This window comes from Myotis myotis, unplaced genomic scaffold (assembly GCF_014108235.1).
Source record: "Myotis myotis isolate mMyoMyo1 unplaced genomic scaffold, mMyoMyo1.p scaffold_m19_p_13, whole genome shotgun sequence".
NCBI classification, from domain to species: domain Eukaryota; kingdom Metazoa; phylum Chordata; class Mammalia; order Chiroptera; family Vespertilionidae; genus Myotis; species Myotis myotis.
The window spans coordinates 24,554,891-24,564,849 of record NW_023416317.1 but is presented as its reverse complement, the minus strand read 5'-3'; the positions used below and the strand labels follow the sequence as shown (position 1 = coordinate 24,564,849).

Here is a 9,959-nt window from a genome sequence, read left to right as displayed (position 1 = left end):
CAGCTCGGTCTTCCTGGTGACCAGCCCCATCCTGGAGCTATCCAAGAGCTCACCAAGAGTTGGCTCCTTAGAACAAAAGAGGCTTCCATCACCCAGAAAATGTCAAGGGATTTAGGAGCTCTGTGTAAGGTGAGCTGATCACCTCCACCAACTAAGGGAATTACAAGGGTCTTTGTCAGGAACTGGGTACTCACAGTAGGTGCACATTCTTTCCCCCTTATACCTACAGTGCATAATCCTCAGACAGAAGAGGTCATTGGGGAGTTTCCATCAGCCAGAGGGATCCATGGCCCCATCACAAGAATGCCAAGGGGTAGTGAGAGCTAACTGTCCAGGCACTGATCTGAGCACTTTGTACAATTAATCTCACCCTGGGTAGGAGCTGCCTCCTCCCGTGTTTGTATGGACATGGAGACTGTGTCTGAGCTGTCTGGTGTCTCCAGAGCACACGTGCTTGCTGAGTCAGGTGGGCCTCAGGCTGGCAGTTCTGGAATGCAGGGAAGCCGGATGCCACGCTCAGCTGCTGAGCTGGCTCCGGCGGGGCTGTCAGCTGTGCCCACAGGACAGTGGGGGGTTACCTCATGAATCAACACCCCCCCACACATTCTCTCTCTCTCTCTCTCTCTCTCTCTCTCTCTCTCTCTCTCTCCCTCTCTCTCTCTCTCTCTCTCTCTCTCTCTCCCCCCCCTCTCTCTCTCTCCCCCCCCCCCCTCTCTCTCTCTCTCACACACACACACACACACACACACACACACACACACACACGGCAGTGGGGTCACCTTGGGATGAAGTTGAGCTGGGGCCTCCCTCACACATCTGGCAGCTCTGTCGTGGTCCTGAAGTTCTGCCTGTGGCACAGATAGGAAATGCCCTGAGTCTGTGCCTCCACCCTGTGCCAAGTTCACATACAACCAGGTGCTGCAGGAGGTAAATTCTGCATTTGCTCAGAGAGGGGGAGTACCTCAACTTGGAACTGGAAGGCCAGCAAAAGGTAGTGGCTATTTTTTTTTTATCACCTCCTATGTGTCAGTCATTCACATATGGTAGGAATATTATTTAGTCCAGTGGTCCTTAAACTTGAGTAGGCATCAGAATCGCCTTGGGGGCTTGTTAAATTACAAATTGTGGGTCCCACCTCCAGAGTTTGTGATTCAGTAGGACTGCGATGAGACCTGAGAATCTGCTTTTCTAAAAGGTGCTGTTGATGGTGCTGGTCCAGGGACCATATTTTGAGAATAATTAGTTCAACTTCCTTTTCCCTGCTTAGTGATGGTCTTCAAGTTTCTTCTTACAGCCCTCCAGGACAGAGGTCTAATTGCCTGTTCTGTCAACCTATTTCTAAATAGTTCTCACTGTGATGATATGAATTGTGTGTGTGAGATAAAAACTAACTCTATTGGTTCTTCCTTGTGGCCCCTTCTTTCTGCCTCTAGACTATGCTGTCATCACAACGGAGCAGTTGGAGGGGAGTGGGAACTTGCAATTAGAACAGGGTCTCCCTCACCCCCACAGTCCACTGACCACCAAGCCCTGTCCATTCTACCCTCTAACTCAATGCTGTCCAACAGAAATACACTGTGAGCTCTATGTGCCTATGAAAAAAATTTTAATTTTCCAGTAGCTACTTAAAAAATAGCAAAAAGAAGCAGGTGAAACTAACTTTCATAATATATTTTATTTAACCCAATATATCCAAAATAAGCTATTGTATATATTTTATTTTCATACCACGTCTTGGAAATCCAGTGTGTGTTTTAAACACACAGCACCTCTCAATTCCGACCAGTCGCGTTTCAAAGGCTCCATAACCAGCCACATGTGGCTGGCAGTTTCAACAGTGCAGGACCCTGACCCTGTCCTTATCTCTCCTGCCCTGGCTCATGCTCACCGGATGCCTACCTCCCACAGCTTCCGCACCAATCCAAAATAAGGTAGCCAAATTGTTGTCTAAAACTAATAAATTTGATCGTGTCTGTTTTGCGTGGCTCCCCATCACTCTCAGCATAACATTCAGCTTCCTTGGCCTGACTTCGGAACCCTGCCTCTCTCACTCTCCCTTCTCCCCCTCCCGCCCCCCCCCCCCCAGGTCCCCACGCCCCTGCTCTCCCACTGTACTGAGTCATTCGCAGATCCTCAGCACAGCAGTGTCTCTCACCTCTAAGCATGTATGGTTGCGCACATGGTTCCCTCTGCCTAGAATGCCTTTGGAATGCTTCTTGGGCTACGCTTTCAGGTCACTTATTTGTTCAACAAAATGTATTGAGCACCTGCTGTGTGTCAGACACTGTCCTAGATCCTGGAACAAACAAATACACAGCCAGGAAATATGCGTAACAAGAAAATATACAGTATGTCAGATGGCGAACAATAAGGCAGGATGAGAGGGAAAGGTGGTGCTGGCAGTTACTACGTCACTCAGGGTGGCCAGGGAAGAAGGTGACATTTGTGTAGAGACCTGAAAAGTGAGGAAAGCAGCCCGGTAGCTGTCTGGGGAAAGCATTCGGGGTAGAGCAAATGCCCGGTGCAAAGGCCCCGAGGAGGGAGTCTGACTGGAGTGTTTGGAGCACATTCCAGTGTGACTGGGGCAGAGTGAGAGAGGAAGTCACAGACATTAAGATCAGAGAGAGCAAGAGGCGGGCTGTAGATGATGCAGGGCTGTGAAAGAACTGGAGTTTTATTCTGAGTGAGGGGGAGCCCTGGCAGGGTGCTGGGCAGAGGAGGTACATGATCGGAGATGGGTTTTAGTTGGATTATTTTGGTTGCTGTAATGACAACAGACGGTGGGCTGAGGTCAGGAGCAGAGAGTCTAGCAATTGTATTGTCTGGACCAGGGTGGTTGCCTTTGAGAAAAGGGGCCAAATGTGGGATATGTAGAAGGTGAGGCCAACAGGGCTTTCCAGATAGGTCAGCTACAGAATAAGGGAGAGCAAAGAGTAAAGGGTGACTCCCAGATTTTGGCCTGAGCTTAGAATCTGGATGACTCCTCTTCTAGGAAGCCCTGGGAACTCACAGCTCCTGGGGCCTTGCCCTCATGGGGCCTGTCATGGCCTGTCTCCCTCTGGCCTGGGTGCTCCCCAGGGCAGTGTAGGACTTGCTTACTGTCCTGCTTTTAGAGTGTTTAATAAGTGAGTGAGAGGCAGAAGCAGGCTGAGCTGGGGTTAGTCCTGGACTTATCTGTAAGAGGTTGGTTCCCCCTCCTGCCCCCCCCCCCCCCACCTCAGGACTTGTGTTTTCCCATCTGCACAGGCAGTGAATGTTCTAGCCTTTGCCCAATTTCTTCACCAGGAGAGGGCACTGCCAGTCTGCTCACAGGAATCCCCAGTCCCTTGAGTGCCCACCCCCCTCCACCTGCTGTCTGCCCAGCCTCACCCTTCCCAGTAGCATCAGGTTGGTCCACATGGCTGGGCCCTGAGTCAGCCTCACCAGTGCAGGTGGAAGGAGGACTTGGGAGGCGCCCCACCCCCTCCCTGCCCAGAGCTTAGCACAGCCAAGGGTGGTGCAACGTCCCCACATCACTTCCCCCTGGAGATAGAGGGCATGGCCATGGCCCGGGGGCGGGCCTCTTGGGGGTGGTTGCCCCATCTGCTGCTCCTGGGGTGTCATAGGGAAGAGACAGGTCAGTCAGGAAGGCCTGGGCTGATAGCACTGGCAGGAAGGAATGCCACTTCGCTGAGTGAGTGTGGCCCAGGGACACGTCACGCCCCGCCCCCTGCCTGTCATGGGGGTGTGGCGGGGCCTCTCCAGCCGCCCTTTTCCCCTGCCCAGCCTGGCATCAGCACAGTCCACACTCAGCTCACCTTGTACCTGACAGGCCTCGGGACAGCAGGTAATGGGACATGGGCCAGGGTGAGGGGTTATGTTCTAATTGGCTCTTCGACACAGCTGATGTTTTGTGGTTTCTAGGTGGACCTGGATTTGAATTCCAGCTCTGTGTCTTCCTAGCTGTGGGTGAGCACCTCAGCTTCCATCTCTGGGAAAATCAGGGGAGGATGACAAATATTCACCCCCCGCCCCAGGTCACTTTGAGGCTTCAGCCGGGCATAGCAGATGGCCAATTCCTGATTCTGTCACTAACTTGCTTCCGAAAACCCCTTGATCTTTCTGAGCCTGTTTTCCCAGTTGTGAAATGAAGGGTCTGACTAGATACCTGACTAGATACCTCTACCCTGTGGGGCCAAATAGCTTCGGAGGGTGAGGTTATGTCCCCTCAAACCTCCCAGCCTCTGTGCTTTGACCAACAAGGGAAGTGAAGGACAGGACACCCTCCTGTCCCAGCGCCACCCTCCCCGTTGCCCCCAGGCTGTCATCCCAAATCAGGGGAGCCACCACTGCTCAGAGCATCCCAGCTTCTCTCCTCAGAGGCAGCATTTGGGACTCGAGTCAGTATATTTTTCTTTCAAGGGGGAACAAGAAAGATGATATATGGTTTCATGCCTGTTATTTATTGTTTTGTTTAGAAACTGCGAGAAGAGTTGAGTCAGGAAGGCGTGTTGGGGGAGCTGTATTGAGTGAAGTGTGGCGTGTCCTGTTTGGGATCCAAACTCAGCAGATCAGGAAGTAACGAGACTCCCTCCTGGCACTGAAATTCCTAGAATTCAGGCTAGTGTAGCCATCTAAGACTCTAGGCACCTGCGCCTCGCAGCCCTCTGAAGGCACCACACTGCTCCACATCAGGGACCATGCTGGGCACTGCCCTGCCAGAGGCCCAGGCCCTGTTTTACTTTCACAACAATCTTATGTGTGAAGCCCTCTTTAAAAAAAAAAAAGAATAAAAACTTTATTGAGCTATCATTCACATGCCATAAAATTCACCCCTTTAAAGCGTACAATTCTGTGATTTTTAGTATATTCACAAAGTAGTGCAACCATCACTACCATCCAGCTTAGAACATTTTATCACCCCCAAAATCACCCCATACCCTTTGGCAGTCACTCCTCACTCCCCTTTGCCCCGGCAAGCACTAATCTGCTCTCTTTATGGATTCGCTTATTCTAGACATTTCATGTAAATGGAATCATACAGTAGATGATCCTTTCTGACTGGCTTCTTTCACTGAGCATGTTTTCAAGGCTTATGCATGTTGTAGCATGTGTCAGCACTTCTTCCTCTTTATGGCTGGATAGCATTGTATTGTACGATCATATCACATTTTGTTTATCCATTCCTCAGCTGATGGACATTTGGGTTGTTTCCACCTTTTGGCTATTGTGAATAATGCTTCTGTGAATATTCATGTACAAATCTTTGTGTGGACACGTTTTCAGTCTCCTTGGGTATATATCTAGGAGTAGAATTGCTTGGTCATATGATAAATCTATGTTTAACATTTTGAGAAGCTGTCACATTGGTTTCCAAAGCAGCTGTACTATTTTACAATCCCACCAACCATGCATAAAGGCTCCAATGTCCCACACCATCGCCAGCACTTATGTTTCTTACCTCAGCCATCCTACTGAGCATGTAGTGGTATCTCACCGTGGTTTGGATTGGCATTGCTCTAGTGACTAGTGGTGTCCAGCATCTTTCCATGTGCTATTGACTATCTTTTTCAGAAAAATATCTAGTCAAACCGTTTGACTCTTTTAAAATTGAGTTCTTTTTCTTTTTATTGTTGAGTAGTAGTCATGCTCATGTTTCCAGAGGATTCTGAGGCTCTGAGAAGGGATGTGACTTTCTGAGGTCTTCACAGTCAGTGCTGGGTCGAGGTGGGAACTGAATCCAGGCCTGCCTGACATTCAAGAGCCAGCAAGCTCTTTCTGTGCACCGAATACCTCCCTTCTGGTTTTTGTTGTTGCCAATTATGTGTGTGTGTGTGTGTGTGTGTGTGTGTGTGTGTGAGAGAGAGAGAGAGAGAGAGAGAGAGAGAGAGAGAGAGAGAGAGAGATGGTGGGAGTGAAGAAGAGAGAGAGGAAACAGAAAGACAGAGAAACTTAGATGAGAGGATGAGAAAGAAGAAACTGGACTGGCTCCCACCTTGGGGAGTCAGAGCCAGGGAAAACCTTTTAAGACTGTTTCTTCCGATTAATTGTCAAACATCTGGGGAGGCCTCACAAAAGTTTATTGAGTGGCACACTCCCACCTAGTTTTCCTTGGTCCCTAAATCTGAAGTAAATCTGATTATACCCCCAAGCCCAAACAGGGAATATCCTCCCTAGTGTCTAGCTGGGCCTAAGGATCTGGCGCAGTAGTTGTCACACTTTCTGATTGTGAAAAATGCTTGAGGAACCCCAATCCTATATAATAAAAGGCTAGTATGCAAATCGATCGAATGGCTGAAGGACTGGTCGCTATGAGGCGCACTGCGGTGTTCAACCACCATCCGGCCTGCCCCCATCCCCCCCAGGCTGAGGCCGCTCCAGCGGGTGAGCTACACCCACATCTACAGAGCCCTGGACCAGCCGGCCCACAAGATCAACCTGGCCAAGATCACCCATGGCAAGTGCTCTACCTCCTTGGTGACTGACCTGGCGGCCGGGGGCCTGGACATCCCACTGCTGGACAACGCCATCAACCTCAGCTTCCCGGCCAAGGGCAAGCTCTTCCTGCACCACGTGGGTGGTGTGGCCTGAGCTGGCACAAGTGGCACAGCCTACTCCTTGGTGGCCCCAGATGAGGTCCCCTACCTGCTGGACCTGCACCTGTTCCTGGGCCGTGTGCTCACCCTCTCCCGCCCCCATGAGGAGCCCTCAGATGCTGGGCCGGGTGCACAGAGCGTGGTGGACGCCAAGGACTACTGCCTGCGGAACACCCTGGAAGTGTCACGGGAGCAGCGGGGCCTGGGCCACGGACAACGCCCAGCAGCAGTACGTGCACTTGTGATCGGCGCCCTCGCCAGAGTCCATCAAATGAGCCAAGGAGCTGGACCTCGCCGGGCTGGGCCTGCACCCCCTCTTCAGCTGAGCTTCAAGGAGAAGGAGCTGCAGCGGCTGAGGCTGGTGGACAGCATCAAGCAGTACCGCTCGCGGGCTACCGTCTTTGAGATCAGTGCCTCCAGCCCGGACCTGAGCAGCCAGGTGATGTGGGGCAAATGGCAGAAGGACTGCAAGGCCATCACCAGCTTCCAGCAGGGCGCAGGAGCGGCAGGAGGGCTGGCTGGCCCAGCCGGGAGCTGCCCAGCGTGGCAGGCAGAGCATCTTGGGGAAGAGGAGGAGGAGGAAGAGGCGGAGGAGGGGGGGGAGGAGGAGGAGGAGGAGGAGGGAGAGAGTGTGGAGGACGTCTTCACAGAGGTCTGGGCCTGAAACGGCAGCAGCCAGGACCTGGACTGGGAGCCAAGAGGCGGGAGGAGGAGGCCCGGCCGCTGGACCAGGATTTCTATGTCCCCGATCTGCCCAAGGACTTGGACAGTGAACGGGGCCTGAGCGTTGGTGGGGACAGGGGCGCCTGGGAGCAGCAGGTGGCTGGGCTGTCCTGGACCTGATGGGGGGCGAGGCCCAGATCCTGACCAGGGGCCGGCAGCAGCCCAAGTGGGACCAGAAGAAGAAGCAGTTTGTGGGACAGTCAGGACAGGAGGACAAGAAGAAGATCAAGACAGAAAGTGGTCGCTACATCAGCAGCTCCTTCAAGCAGGACCTCGACCACAAGTGGAAGCAGAAACAGAAAATCGCCATACGCTCAACGCCTGAGCCCCAGCGGCCGCCAGCAGTCGGCCCTGTCAGTGGTGTTGTTGTTTTGCCTGATCCGGTGGGGGCATGTGCAGGAGGCAACCAATTGATTTGTCTTTCTCACATCCACGTTTCTCTCTCTGTCTCTCGCCTTCCCTTCTACTCTAAAAATCAATGAAAAATGTCCTCGGTGAGGATTAACAATAACAAAATATGCATACATACATACATATACAAAAATACATGAATATTGGGGGTCTGGGGGACGGGGCCCCACAGGTGCAGGAATGTTGTGCACCGGGCCTCTAGTAGATACATATTTATAGATTTATAAATTATGTACAAGTACTGTGGACCATTAGCTAATGTCCCAATATACACTCGTGGTGAATTTTCTCACTGATGATAGTGATGGACGTTCACATCTCAAATACTTTTTTCTTATTATTATTATTTCAGTAAGCAAGTATACATGCGAGAGATCCCATTCATTGTTGTTTTCAACGTGATAATGTGGCTGATGAAGGACTTGAACTGGGGAGGGAGGGGGGTCTGTCTCCCACATTTCCTGCTGCTTGCTTGTACTTCCTAGATTAGCGTTATCTCCACTCAAGGTTCCTTTGCAGGGGCTCTTTGAAGCTACTTGTCCATGCTATGGGGGCTGAGTCAGTCAAAGCTATATTGTTTGATCCTCAAAGCCACCCAACCCAGCACTAGTACACCAAAATATGTCAAAACAGGCTGAATGTAGAAAGTGGAAAATGTGGCCACAGCAGACCTGCCTGTATTGTTGAGCTCCCCGCTGGCCTCAGGGGACATGACATTTGATGTCTGACATATGGCAGAGGGTGCACATCAGAGCTGAACGATGTACTATTCACTATTTTTAGTTAAAAGTTAAGTAGAGCCGAAACCGGTTTGGCTCAGTGGATAGAGCGTCGGCCTGCAGACTGAAAGGTCCCAGGTTCGATTCCGGTCAAGGGCATGTACCTGGGTTGCGGGCACATCCCCAGTAGGAGGTGTGCAGGAGGCAGCTGATCGATGTTTCTCTCTCATCGATGTTTCTAACTCTCTATCCCTCTCCCTTCCTCTCTGTAAAAAATCAATAAAATATAATTTAAAAAAAAAAAAAAAAAAAAAAAAAGTTAAGTAGAGATAGATGAACTAATATTTTCCTCCTGTACTTTGGAAATTATTATTTTAGAGAGTAAGAGGTTCTGAGCGAAGGACATCTAAGCCAACCTCTGCCATTCCTCAGCTTGCCACCTCTCATGGTTGGGATGCTCATGACCACCCCAAATTAGATGTCATTTTAAGAAAATTCTTTTTGTATATTGAGCTGGCACTTGTCCCGCTGACTCCCCAAGGTCCTGGCCCCTCCCTCTGGGATCACAACCCCACCTGTCCCCCTGTCCTGAAGGAGTCCTGCAGAGAGTTGGAGATAATGACCAGGTCTGTCCATCCAATGCTCCACCAGCCATATCCCTTGGGTGTTGTCTCTATACCCCCACATCCTCTGGATTCTCTCTGTTTGTCTAGATCTTATTTCATGCACATCCCAGGATTGAACTCAGGATGGGGGATAGTAGGATGTGGGTCACCTTCTTTACTGTAGACTCTATGCTTCTATTAATATGACCTAAGGCAGTATTAGCTTTGCTTTGTAGCTCTATCACCTTGTTGGCTTATACTGCACTTTAACAAACATTGGTGGTGTACCTACTATGTGCCAAATACTAAGTTAGATGTTTGTGTTAAAGTTTACTTACCTTTCAGAGTGTCTTTCAACACTCCCAGGTCTTTCTGTGTGAACAGCCTCCAAACTGGGCCCACCCATCCTCTTTCTGCACAAACTTGACTTTGTCCCTTTGCACCGTTTTGTTTCACTCCTCAGGGGTAACCTAAGGCCCTGGCTGCATCCTTGGATGTTCTGTGGCTACAAGGTTCACCCAGAGTCATGACAGGTCCATCTGGCTTATGGTCAGCTGGGCAGTGTGGGTTGTTTTCTCACAACTAAACTGCCTGGACAAACTTGGGACAAAATGGCAGAGGAAGTGTAAACTGTGGCATCTTCCTTCTTTCCCTCATGCTTGGACTTCCAGCCTTAGATCTGAGTTTATATCCAGACTCCTTGCTGTGTGGTCTTGGGCAAGTCTCTCTTCCTTTCTGGAGCTCAGCTTTGAGTTCCTGGCTGCAACTCTGTAGAATTCTAGCTTGGAGAAGAGAGACTGACAAACCTGGAGAGCTGGTGGAGAGAGAAGGGTGGGTAAGATGAGTCTGTGACAGGAAGGGGGAGAGTTTTGAAGAAGGGCTGTGAACAAATGGAAGATCTTCTAAAGAGAAGAGGGAGATGCTAA

General features: G+C 50.6%; 1 protein-coding gene and 1 pseudogene across 9 annotated transcripts in view; both read left to right on the top strand.

Annotated features, from left to right (window-relative positions):
- Positions 1-408: 408 nt before the first annotated feature.
- Positions 409-8,478, top strand: LOC118668594 (annotated as a pseudogene).
- The window catches only part of TMEM40 (transmembrane protein 40), a 38,905-nt gene continuing 29,770 nt past the window's right edge, over positions 825-9,959 (top strand). For 2 of the 9 annotated variants that reach the window (XM_036332235.1, XM_036332233.1), the window contains exons 1-2: positions 3,584-3,826; positions 3,904-3,948. The gene's annotated coding sequence lies outside the window, so the exon portion shown is untranslated. Of the gene's footprint in view, positions 992-3,579; positions 3,827-3,903; positions 3,949-9,959 lie in introns of those variants that run through there. The other 7 variants (XM_036332238.1, XM_036332241.1, XM_036332240.1 and 4 more) reach the window with 7 other exon arrangements.